Genomic DNA, 12,872 nt, shown 5'->3' on the forward strand with positions numbered 1-12,872 from the left:
CATCCCCAAGAAAAAGAAATGCAAAAAGACAAAATGGTTGTCTGAGGAAGACTTATAAATAACTGAGAAAAGAAGAGAGGCAAAAGGCAAAGGAGGAAAGGAAAGATATACCCATCTGAATGCAGAGTTCCAAAGAATAGCAAGGAGAGATAAGAAAGCCTTCCTCAGTGATAAGTGCAAAGAAATTGAGGAAAATAATAGAATGGGGAAGACTAGAGATCTCTTCAGAAAATTAGGGACACCAAGGGAACATTTCATGCAAAGATGGGCACAATAAAGGACAGAAATGGTATGGACTTAACAGAAGCAGAAGATATTAAAAACAGGTGGCAAGAATACACAGAAGAACTATACAAAAAAGATCTTCATGACCCAGATAACCACGATGGTGTGATCACTCACCTAGAGCCAGACATCCTGGAGTGCAAAGTCAAGTGGGCCTTAGGAAGCATCACTGCAAACAAACCTAGTGGAGGTGGTGGAATTCCAGTTGAGCTATTTCAAATCCTAAAACATATGCTGTGAAAGTGCTGCACTCAACATGCCAGCAAATCTCAAAACCTCAGCAGTGGCCACAGGACTGGAAAAGTCAGTTTTCATTCCAATCCCAAAGAAAAGAAATGCCAAAGAATGTTCAAACTATTGCACAATTGCACTCGTCTCACCTGCTAGCAAAGTAATGCTCAAAATTCTCCAAGCAAGTCTTCAACAGTATGTAAACCTGAACTTCCAGATGTTCAAGCTGGATTTAGAAAAGGCAGAGAAACCAGAAATCAAATTGGCAACATCCACTGGATCATCGAAAAAGCAAGAGAGTTCCAGAAAAAAAACTACCTCTGCTTCATTGACTACACTAAAGCCTTTGACTGTGTGGATTACAACAAACTGTGGAAAATTCTTCAAGGGATGGGAATACCAGACCACCTGACCTGCCTCCTGAGAAATCTGTATGCAAATCAGGAAGCAACAGTTAGAACTGGACATGGAACAACAGACTGGTTCCAAATTGAGAAAGGAGTACATCAAGGCTGTATATTGTCACCCTGCTTATTTAATTTATATGCAGAGTACATCATGTGAAATGCTGGGCTGGATGAAGCACAAGCTGGAATCAAGATTGCTGGGAGAAATATCAATAACCTCAGATATGCAGATGACACCACCCTTATGGCAGAAAGCAAAGAGGAACTGAAGAGCCTCTTGATGAAATTGAAAGAGAGTGAAAAAGCTAGCTTAAAACTCAACATTCAAAAAACGAAGATCATGGCATCCGGTCTCATCACTCCATGGCAAATAGATAGGGAAACAATGGAAACAGTGACAGACTTTATTTTTTCGGGCTCCAGAATCACTGCAGATGGTGACTGCAGCCATGAAATTAAAAGACGCTTACTCCTTGGAAGGAAAGTCATGACCAACCTAGATAGCATATTAAAAAGCAGAGACATTACTTTGCCAAGAAAGGTGTGTCTAGTCAAAGCTAAGGTTTTTCCAGTAGTCATGTATGAATGTGAGGGTTGGACTATAGAGAAAGCTGAGCATGGAAGAATTGATGCTTTTGAACTGTGGTTCAAAAACTGTGGAGAAGACTCTTGAGAGTCCCTTGGACTGCAAGGAGATCCAACCAGTCCATCCTAAATGAAATCAACCCTGAATATTCATTGGAAAGACTGATACTGAAGCTGAAGCTCCAATACTTTGGCCACCTGATGCGAAGAACTGACTCATTTGAAAAGACCCTGATGCTGGGAAAGATTGAAGGCAGGAGGAGAAGGGATGACAGAGGATGAGATGGTTGGATGGCGTCACCAACTCAATGGACATGAGTTTGAGCAAGCTCTGGAAGTTGGTGATAGACAGGGAAGCTTGGCGTGCTGCATTCCATGGGGTCGCAAAGAGTCGGACAGGACTGAGTGACTGAACTGAGCTGGTGTGGCCAATACTGGGATCGGCATGGGGGTGAGTAGGGCAGTGTCTACATGTGTCCAGAAGTTTATCCATTCTGAGGATATGGATGGATGGCTCTGTTTGATAAGGAAACTGAGAGTCTAGCCTGAAAAAGCCATATTAGCCAAGGTCAGAGCAAAAAGCCAGACGGAGGCAAACTCAGGAGCAGGAATCAAGGAGCAAGTTGGGAAGATGACAGGAAGGGTTTCACAAGCCACACGGAAAGTGATGCAGATGCAGTTTACAGACCAGGATTTCATTCAAATGGTCACATCTGATGCCTGGGAGATGCCCTGGGAGAGCAGCAGAGATGGGAATAGGTGGACATGGGCTTTGGAAAGCAGTATCTAGTTTGCAGAAGAGGCCACTCAGGAGAATGCGAATCACTGCACTGAGGATGGAGCCCCGGGGAAGGACAGAATTTAAGGTGATGGCAGAGGAATGGAAGCCTGACAGTGACAGAAGTTACCAACTACAACCAGGAGTTGGGAGTCACGGGGCAAAGGGAAGGTTCCAGAAGTAAAGAAGTGGGCACAAGTGTCAACACTCCTGGGGAACAAATAGGGACAGGAACTGAAAAAGTGTCTCTTGTCTAAGCTTCCTGGTGACATTAGTGAAAGTAACTTTAGAGGTGGGGGCAGGGGCAGAGAGAGAGAGGCAAGGGCATGGAGCAGGAAACCCTACTGGTGGAGATGAGGAGGTACCAACCCTTCAAGTACACAGCCTCGGGTTGTCTGATTCCTCATCTAGTGTTCTTTCTTCTCTGCCAGTGCATCTGGGCCCTAGAAAGTTGTAGAAGGCTTGTTACAGTCCAGAGGCAGGATACAGCTTTTGGCGTGATCTCTTGGGTGCCCAGGAAATTTAGGGAAACCAGCAGAGTTTCAGTTCAGTAGCCCATCTAAGTCACCATACCTGATGACAAGAATATATTTAAGGGATTCAAAGCTATTCCTGGGATTCTTTTAAAGGGTTTATTTAGAGTTAGGAAGAGGATCAGAGCAACTGAGAACTTCTGCCTTGGCCTTCCTGACCATGTTCTTCTGCTCTGTGTTAAGCAGCCCCCCAGAAGGGGGCCCAGGCTGCTGGTTCCAGCCTTCTGGTTGACCTTGCTCTGCTGTGGGTGAGAGGAGGCTGGCTGCATGCCTCGGGGGGAAACGCCATTGGCTGGTTTAGTCACTCGCCTCCACACTTTCACATCCTCTATCAACACCTGCACACTTCAGTGGTGACCACACGCACTCTTCCTGTTTATACGGAAAGTGCCATTCAGAAAGCTTGCCAGGGAGAAGGGAGTTGCACCCTCAGCCTCAGAAGGAAGACGTTGAACAACTTAATTTGGGAGAAAAAGAAAAAGAGCGTGTGTGTTGAGAGGTAAGATCAAGCCAAGGAGGTCTGACTCTCTGGGCCACCTTGGGTGGAAAAGAAGTGACTCTCCCTTTGCACCCTTCAGGGGGTGACTCAGAGGAGCCTGGCCCAAGCTCCTCGGGTCCAGTAGTGGGGACTCTTAACCTGCCCCATAGACAGAACCCAGCCTCGGTGAGTGGCCGCCCCTACTGGGGAAGCCGATGTGGAATGTAGTCCAGAAAGGTTGCAGAATTCACATGGGGGGAGCTTGTAGAGAATGCACAACCTGGGTCTAAGCGTGTGAACCACCTTTGCGGTGCTGGCTGGGCCTGTGGGCGTCAGGAGGAGTGTGTCTGAATCCCACGGAGGCCACTGGCTCCACCTCAGACAGAGAGCCCATGAGCGGTCTCAGAGACCTGGGCCCAGGAGGGATCAAGAGTGCAGGCAGGGCGCACTCTGAGGCCACCGCCAGCCCTGAAGAATGGCTCAGGCCGCCTCATGGGCGGGGGCCGACAGCACTCTGTGTATTTCTTGCACAGCACATTATCACAGCTAAGCGCGGGTCGAAGTGTGCAGAACGGAGTCTGTGTCCAGATTCTGCTTCTAGCTCCCCGTGTCACCTCTGCAGTGTGAGCTAAGCGATAATGGAATTGTATATGTGTGTGCATGTGAGTACACCCGTCATGCACATGTACATGCAGCATTATGTTTAGAGACAGGCATACACACATGTGACACATAAAGACTCATATATAATACAAAATAGCAATAGCAACTGTATTTTTGAAACTAGAGAGTTTATGGTGTGATAAAGGATTTTCTTCCCTAAGATGTGAACTCCTTGCTATTCAGGTCTTACAAATATAAAAGTGAAATCATATTTGGGTATGTATTTTATAATCCCTTTTATTCGAAGGGGTAAAAATCCCAGGGGATGGGAACTGCTCAAGTAGTCTGGGGCCTGATATTGCAGCAAGAATTAGCTAAAGGCTAGATGTTAACTCACACCCACATAACAAAGAGACAGTATATGCTCATTCTTTGAGTCTTGAGTGTACACACTGAACCCTCAGGTAAGAAAATTATGCTCTCTGCCCCAAGTATCAGGCTGTGGGTGCAAAATTGAAGAAGAGTGCCCTCCCTTACATAGGGCTTTCAAGCTTTCCCATCTCATGATAGTGAGGGTTTTATAGTAATAGTAGCATAAGGACTCAACATTCTAAGGTTTTGGTTTTGTTTCTGTATTGCTGTTCCCTTGCTGTGGGCATTACCCAAACTTTGTGTTCAGTTACGTCATGCATATTTTTATTTGTTTTGCATTTGGAAATGGAAAATATATTCATTGTTCATTGGCTAGACTTCTGGGTTCAAATCCCAACTCTAACTTCCTTTGGCTTTGGGCAAGTCGCTACACCTGCATCTGTAAATTGGGTTCAGTAGTAGTCTCTAATAATATTCTACATCTAAATAAGGGTTAGATGAACTAATACATATGAAGTGCTTAGAAGAGTGATGCATTGAAAAGGCCTCATAAGTGTTAGTGGCCAGCATTATTGTTGTTGTTGTCACCACGGTTTGTGCAGTTAAGCTTTCAGATGTGAAGGGAAATGGTAGGAGGAAAAGGTCAGTAGTGGGAGAGGGGGCTGTGTGGTTGGGTGTTTGGGGAGACACATGAGAAGTCAGAGCAATGACACCAACACGCAGTCGTTTACCTGAAGGGTGTCGTGAGCAGGAGATGGGGAAGGAGCAGGGGCAGCCCTCCACAAATCCCCCTGGCGAGAGGGACAAGCACGTGAATTCAGCGAATTTGATTCCACGAGCTCTTGCGCTCTTCCACATGCTGTGTGTCCATGCGCACAGCGGCCAAAGGCACACGGGTGTAACTGACATCCTAGGGGTGGTAGACGGCCTGTGTTCGTGCCTCTCGTGTGGAAGGCGTGTGCTCCCGTGTCACACGCCTTGCTCACATTGTTGCTCAGATCCCTGTGTGATGGTGCCTGTTGAAAGAGAAAGCTGAGCGCTGGTCTAAGCGTGCAGACTCTGCTCCTAGCTCCCCGTGTCGCCTCTGCAGTGTGAGCGCAGTGGTTGTGGAATGTGATGGGTGAGGAAGCTGAGTCCCAGGAAATTAAGAACCAGATTCAAAGTCACGCTGAGAGTTAAAGCTGTGGCAGGAGCTGGATGCTGGTCTCTGATTTCCAGACCCTCTGTTCTGCTCTGTGGTTCAGAGGAAGAACCCCCAGGCTTGCACCCAGCCTCTTGACGTTGACAGCCGTGGGACTCCTTCAGTAAGTCCTTTTTTCTTCCACACTTTGGTATCTTTCTTTGTAAAGGGGGTAAAATAACCTGCTCTACTTAGTTTATAGGGTTTTATGAGATTTCAGCAAAGCTACATGTGTAAAATGCTATTAAATTGTAAAATGCTACATATGTAAATGCTATGTAAAGTGCAATTGATCTACACTGTTTCAGGCAGAAAGATTCAGTTATATATGTATCTCTCTCTTTCCATATATATATATGTATTACATACATATATATACACATACACTTTTTCAGATTCTTTTCTATTATTAATTACTAGATTTTGAATATGCTTTACAGTATGTCCTTGTTTATCTATTTTATATATATTAGTGTGTATCTGTTAATCCCAAACTCCTAATTGACCTTTCTCTCCTTTACCCTTTGGTAATGATAAACTGTTTTCTATGTCTGTGAGTCTAATTCTGTTTTGGACATAAGTTTATTTGTATCATTTTTGTAGATCCCACATCTAAGTGATATGATATTTGTCTTTCTTGGTCTGACTTACTTCATTTAGTACAATAACTTCTAGATCCATCCATGTTGTTGCGAATGACATTATTTTATTCTTTTCATGGCTGAGTAGTATTCCATTGTATATGTGTACCACATCTTCATCCATTCATCTGTCGATGGATATTTGCATTGTTTCCTTGTCTTGTCTATTGTAAATAGTGCTGCTATGAGTATTGGGGTGCATGTATCTTTTCAAATCAGAGTTTTCATCTTTTCCTGATGTATTCCAGGGGTCAGATTGCTGAATTATCTGATAACTCTATAGCTATTATATTTCTGATCCATGTAAGAAAAAATGTTGAAAGCAACACTCAGTAAGGTCAAAAGAAAAGGAAAATGTAAGTGATGCTGATTCTTCATAATACATCATTAAGTATGATTTAACTTATTCTTTCAAATGGCTACTTTGCACTCTCTGATACTGACATTCCGTAATTCATTTAACTAGACTCATATATGGAAAATAAATTTATTTCCATTTTTAAATACTCCAAATTAAACTGCAGTGATTGTTCTACAAATCCTTTACTGCCATCATTTTAATCAGTTCTTTTAATTTTTGCAAACCTGATAAGCAAATGGCATTACTCCATTGGTTTTATTTGCTTTTCTTGATGATTAGTGAGTTGAATCCCAATGTTTTAAAACATAGCTTCATAAAAGATGAAACACATTATCCTTCATCTAGCAAACAGTCAGAATTCCTTTTAAAGTGAAATAGCTTCATTTTTCTCATGATTAAAATACAAGCAGGTATTTGTGTGCAAACATAGACCTATTAAAAAGCACCTTGCACAAGTATTTCTCTTTATAGTTTTTATCGGTGCTAAAAATGGGGGATTATAATGAATACAAGACAACCAGACTCCTGCAATAACTAATAAACATGACAACTTGATTTATTGCTGTTCCTCTGCTGTAGCCCGTTGACAGGTTATTTTTTTTCTTTCTGGAAAAATTACCAGGATTTAAATCTCTATCATATGGCACTTAATTCAATTGACAATATGTTACCAATTAGATTCTGCTTAAACTACCATCCGCCGGCAGACCACGAAGCGCGTTAAGTAGGATGACAATCAGATAACTAGTAAAACACTTTGGGGCGGCTTTCTCAGGGCTGAGGAGCAATGCTGAGATGATGGATAGTAAGAGAGAAAGGGCCAATCGAGCATTTTCTTTCCCCCATCTCCCCCAAAGAAATTGCTTCAAGTTCTCCTGAAAGCATACAGGAGTTTGTATTGGTAGTTATGTCAATTTGCTGTTTGCTACCCCTCTTCTGCACCTCTGTCCTCCTGCCCTTTTTGATGATAAAAAGACATTCTACTCCCAGATTCTCTCCAGCATGGTGATGCCTAACTTCAGCTCAGTGGTCCTGTCCCATTTAGTGATGTGTTAAGATTTCACCTTTCTCCCAAGTCCTGGATGTTGACCACAGTAAGAGAGAACTCTTGGAGTGAATTGAGCCTCCTTTTCTTCTTTTTCTTGGGGAATGTGGCTGCATCAGACCGTGTTCTTGTTGCAAGGGAGAAAAACCACATTGAGTTGTGCCGAACAAAAAGACCATCTATGTTTTATTTTTGTTTGTTTTTTTTTGAATTGGAGGATAATTGCTTTACAATGTTATGTTGGTTTCTGCTGTACAACAGTATGAATCAGTCGTATGTATACATTTATCCCCTCTCTCTTGAGCCTCCCTCCCCCCTGCCCCCTCCCCCATCTTACCCTTCTCGGTCATCACAGAGCACCAGGCTAAGCTCCCTCTGATATACAGCAACTTCCCACTAGGTATCTGTTTTACCTGTGGTAATGTATATATTTCAATGCCATTCTCTCAATTCATCCCACCCTCTCCTTCCCCCATTGTGTCCACAAGTCCTTCCTCTATGTGTCTGTTCTTGCCTGGCAAATAGGCTCATCAGTACCATTTTTCTAGATTCCATATGTGTGTGTTAATAGATGATATTTGTCTTTCTATTCCTGACTTACTTCACTCGGTATAACAGGCTCTAGCTTTGTCTACCTCAGTTCAACTACTCAGATTTGTTCCTTTTTATGGCTGAGTAATATTCCATTGTATAAATGTACCACTTCTTTATTCATTCCAAAAAGGCCATCTTTTGTAACAATTTTGGAGGCTGACCAGGCTTAAAGAACAGCAAGTAAGGAGATCTGAAGGCCAGGCAGCCAGAACCAGTAAGATACCATTAAGAACCGTGGCAGTGGAAATGTGGGCATGGGCTGGGCCACGTAATGTAGCCATCGCTGTAGCAGACAAGACCTCAACTGCTCCCATGTTGGCGCACCACGTATATAAAATACAGGATCCCAGGAAGGGGACGGTGATGAGCTGTGTGTCAGTCACGTGTGCGTCCCCAGGGAAAGTCAGATCCGTCCATTTGACTCCAAGCTATGCACAGGGAGGCCTCCCAGAGGAAGTCTGGAAACACAACAGGAAGGGGTGGGTGGTTGGATGGTGACAGCAGGAAGTGCCAAGTGATTCTTACACAGCAGGCTCTGAGTGGAAGCTGGCTGGTTGTCACTGGAGAGATGAGCCTTTGGTGGTTTGCTTGTACAGACAAGGGCACGCCAGGGAGAATCAGGAAACTGAGCCCCACTTCTTCCTGCATCCTCATGTATTCTGGTCACTTTGCTTCTACATCAGGGAATAGAGTAGGAGACCAGGGAATTTCCTTAAGGATTTGAGCAATAATATGGAACCTCCTTGCAAATCAAAGGAATAGGTATATCTCCCTAGCTCCAACCTGTGTTGAGCACTTTAGAGTCATTTTCTGAGTCCCCACAACAGTCCCACAATGTTAAATATTACACATGCCTTTTACATACGGAAGATGGAAATTCCAAGAGGTTAAGCGATCTGTCCACCGAGTGCACACAGTTAGAGGTGGGGCTCAAATCCAGGCTCCCCAGCTCTGAACCCTTCCCCCAGCTGGCTTTAGGGCTACGCTGAGTCCAGGCTGCACAGAAGCAGCATGCGTAGTATTATTTGAATGGAATCTTTTTCTTCTAGGACACCAGTGTGTGTGTGTGTGTGTGTGTGTGTGTGTGTGTGTGTGTGTGTGTGTGTGTGTGTGTGCATGCACACACCCAACACACAGCACCAGGAAGAATTCTAAGAGGAAACTTAGGGTTTCAGAGGAAAAACATCCCATATGTTCTAACTTTGTCTAGGCTGTCCCTGTTTCTAAATACTGTGGCAATATTTTTTGAAGCAAAGATCAAAGGACATATGGTCTGACTCATGGATTAACAAAGGGAAAAAAATATTGGAAATTGGGGCTCTCCAGGACTGTTTGAGATGTATGGCTACAGTCATTCTCAGAGCACCTGGGGATCATGGAGTTCTTTGGGAAACACTTTGAAATCCTGACACATTACATCCCATTCTCCAAACTAGGAGTGATTTTATCAGCAGAAAGTCAGACAGTCTTATCCACTGGCTCTGTGATTCCAAAGCTGTCTCGCCCATGACAACAGCGAAAGGGCTGAAATCTGTCTGCATCACCTGTAAAATCATTAGACATGATAAGAGAATTCTTTATACAAAAGTGGATGGGTTTCTTAAGGCACAAAACAGCCAGTAAGAAGGGATTTAATTCACAAAAGTCACTGCAGTATAAATATCTAGAAAAGAACTTAAAACACATGAGGCCTTTACCAAAAAAAAAAAAAATCTACTTAGGGACATAAAATATATAATTGGAAATACATAGCATATAGAGACTAGATAAGCAATATGAACTTTCACCAACCTAATTTGTATGCAAAAAGTATGTAAAAAAAATTTCCAGTGCGTTGGTAGGGGGAGGAACTTAGTAAAATTCCAATCTAAAATTCTAAAGAATAGCAATGGTATTTTTGAAGAAAAGGTGGGGACAGGCATGGTGCTTGTCTTGTCAGCTATGAAAGTTTCAGTGGTCACATAGTTCCAGATGGATAAACAGATCAGTGGGAGAGAAGAGAAAGTACGCACACACGCTCTCACACACATGCAAATGTACCGGGTGATAAAAGCACCTTTTGGAATCAGTAATAGCAAGAGTGAGGACAGTCATATTGAGAATCAATGGTCAGTCCTCATTTGGCTTATCTTCAGCAGCTTTAACACAGTAATTTCTTCCTTTCTTTTTTTTTTTTTTTGGTGTGCTGGGTCTTTGTGGTGGGTTTTAGAGCCCACAGGCATGATAGTTGGAGCATGCAGGCTTAGTTGCTCCATGGGATGTGGGATCTTAGTTTGCCAACCAGGGACTGAACCCACGTCCCCTGAATGGCAAGGTGGATTTTAAACCACTAGGCCATCAGATATAGTGTTAGTTGCTCAGTCATGTCTGACTCTTTGCAATCCAGGCTCCTCCTCCATGGACTTTTCCAGGCAAGAATACTGGAGTGGGTAGCCATGATCCTTCCCCACCCAGGGATCAAACTCAGGTCCCCTGCATTGCAGGCAGATTCTTTACCATCTGAACTACAGACCACCAGGGAAGTCCCTCATTTCTTCTTGAAATACCTTCTTCTACCTCCAGAACATCCTCCTCTTCCTCCTTATCCTGTCTCACTGTTCTCCTGTTAGAGTCCTTTTCCAACTCTTCCGTGTGTAAGATGCTTCAGTGCTCAGGGCTCAGACCTCCAGCATCTCTACTGTGTCTGCATTCACTCCTCGTGTGATCTGGTCCAGTAACACCATTGAAACACCAGCGACATCTGAGATGACTTCTCCCAGCCCTGAGCTCCTTTCTGAGTGGACACCTCACTCTCCATCACCACTCAGCATCTCCCCTTGAATGTATGTCCAGCCTCACAGCCATCATAGGTCTAGCACAGAATTCCTGATCTCCCTAGCCCCAGCCCCGGTCCTCCTGTGGTTTCCTTGCACATCAGCAGAAGTCCACTTCATTCTTCCAGGGTCAGGCCGACCCTCTGAAGCCATCCTTTACTTCTTTCTTTCACAACCCACATCTAATCCATCAGAAGATCCCATCCACATGTCCTTTGAAATATATCCAGATTTAATCCCTTCTTAGCACTCAACCTCTTGGGTCCCTCACCTGTTCCACAAACATGCTCCCTTCTTTATTCTGTTCTCAGCACAGAGTCAGAGGAATTCTTGTAAAACTGAAGTCAAATCAGATAATTGCTCAAAACCCTCCCATGGCATCCTTACCTCACTGTTTCAGGCTACATAATCAAGTACCCCCCAAAACACATGGTGGCTTAAAACAGCCTTTCCATTTTGCTCAAAATCTTGTGGTTCATGAATAGGGGCAGTTTAGTGTGGGCTAGGCTGGAGGGCCCCTTCCAAGGTGGCTTTTTCACTCACATCCTGGCACCTGGTGACCTCTCTCCTTCCAGGGCCCTCCATGTGGTCTGACCAGTCCTGAGGTTCGTGCACGCTTTCCTTTGTGATGGTCTCTAAGAGGCAGGAAGAAGAAGCTGCCACACAAGAAGGAGCTGGGACAACATCTTTCTGCCATATTTTGTTGGCCAAAGCAGTCAGCAAGCCAGCCGAGATTCAGAGAGGTTGAGAGACAGCCTTTCCTGACAGGGGCAGGGCAATGTGGCCATGCAGAAGCATGCAGAGGATGTTGCTGAGGTCATATTTGGAAATGCAATCCACTCAACTCAGCCATCACCAAAATTCAAAGTGTTTACCATGACCTGTCAGGTCCTACACAGCCTGACTCCTGCCACCCCTCTGACTTCTGGCCTCCTTTTCCCTAACTAGTGGTATGGCTTCAGTTTGAGTGGCCTCTTTGCCATGATTTGTAAATGTAATTTACAATTTGCACCAAATGTAATCCCACCTCCTGGTCCAGTGTTTGTGGTCCCCTCTGCCTGGCACTCCCTGCCTGGGTGCCTGGGTCATCTCTTACCTCCTTGAGGTCTCCACCCAGATGTCTCCATTTCAGAGAGACTTTGCTTGATCACCCTTGACCAAGAAAGCCATTCCAGCCCCTCTTGGTCTGTCGTGTTTAACACCATCTAATGTGTTGTATGTTTAGTTGTCATTATCTGCCTCTTCCCATTAGAATGTAATCTATCACCAGGACCTAGAAAAATGTCTGTTCATGGTAGGTTCTGGATAAATATTCATTGAGTAAATGAATGATTCGACAAGTAACTTTTCATTAAATGATACTGGGACACTGTCTTAACTGTTGGAGTGGTGGGGAGGAGAATAAAATTAGATGCATGAATTCAGTTCAGTCGCTCAGTCGTGTCCGACTCTTTGCGACCCCATGGACTGCAGCACGCCAGGCCTCCCTGTCCATCACCAACTCCCAAAGTCCACCCAAACCCATGTCCATTGAGTCGGTGATGTCATCCAGCCATCTCATCCTCTGTCATCTCCTTCTCCTCCTACCCTCTATCCTTCCCAGCATCAGGGTTTTTTCAAATGAGTTAGCTCTTCGCGTCAGGTGGCCAAAGTATTGGAGTTTCAGCTTCAGCATCAGTCCTCCCAATGAACACCCAGGACTGATCTCCTTCAGGATGGACTGGTTGGATCTCCTTGCAGTCCAAGGGACTCTCAAGAGTCTTCTCCAACACCACAGTTCAAAAGCGTCAATTCTTCTGTGCTCAGCTTTCTTTATAGTCCAACTCTCACATCCATACATGACTACTGGAAAAACCATAGCTTTGACTAGACGGACCTTTGTTGGCAAAGTAATGTCTCTGCTTTGTAATATGCTGTCTAGGTAGACATACATAGTACATTAAACCAAAATATGTTCTAGAAAGAT

The 12,872-nt window shown here is 44.2% G+C and overlaps 1 protein-coding gene across 2 annotated transcripts in view; it reads left to right on the forward strand.

Moving 5' to 3' along the window:
* The first annotated feature begins 3,195 nt into the window (after positions 1-3,195).
* Positions 3,196-12,872, forward strand: part of LOC122441418 (AF4/FMR2 family member 3-like) — a 316,863-nt gene continuing 307,186 nt past the window's right edge. For both annotated transcript variants that reach the window (XM_043467955.1, XM_043467953.1), the window contains exon 1: positions 3,196-3,318. The gene's annotated coding sequence lies outside the window, so the exon portion shown is untranslated. The remainder of the gene's footprint in view (positions 3,319-12,872) is intronic.

This window comes from Cervus canadensis, chromosome 5 (genome assembly GCF_019320065.1).
Source record: "Cervus canadensis isolate Bull #8, Minnesota chromosome 5, ASM1932006v1, whole genome shotgun sequence".
Taxonomy (NCBI): domain Eukaryota; kingdom Metazoa; phylum Chordata; class Mammalia; order Artiodactyla; family Cervidae; genus Cervus; species Cervus canadensis.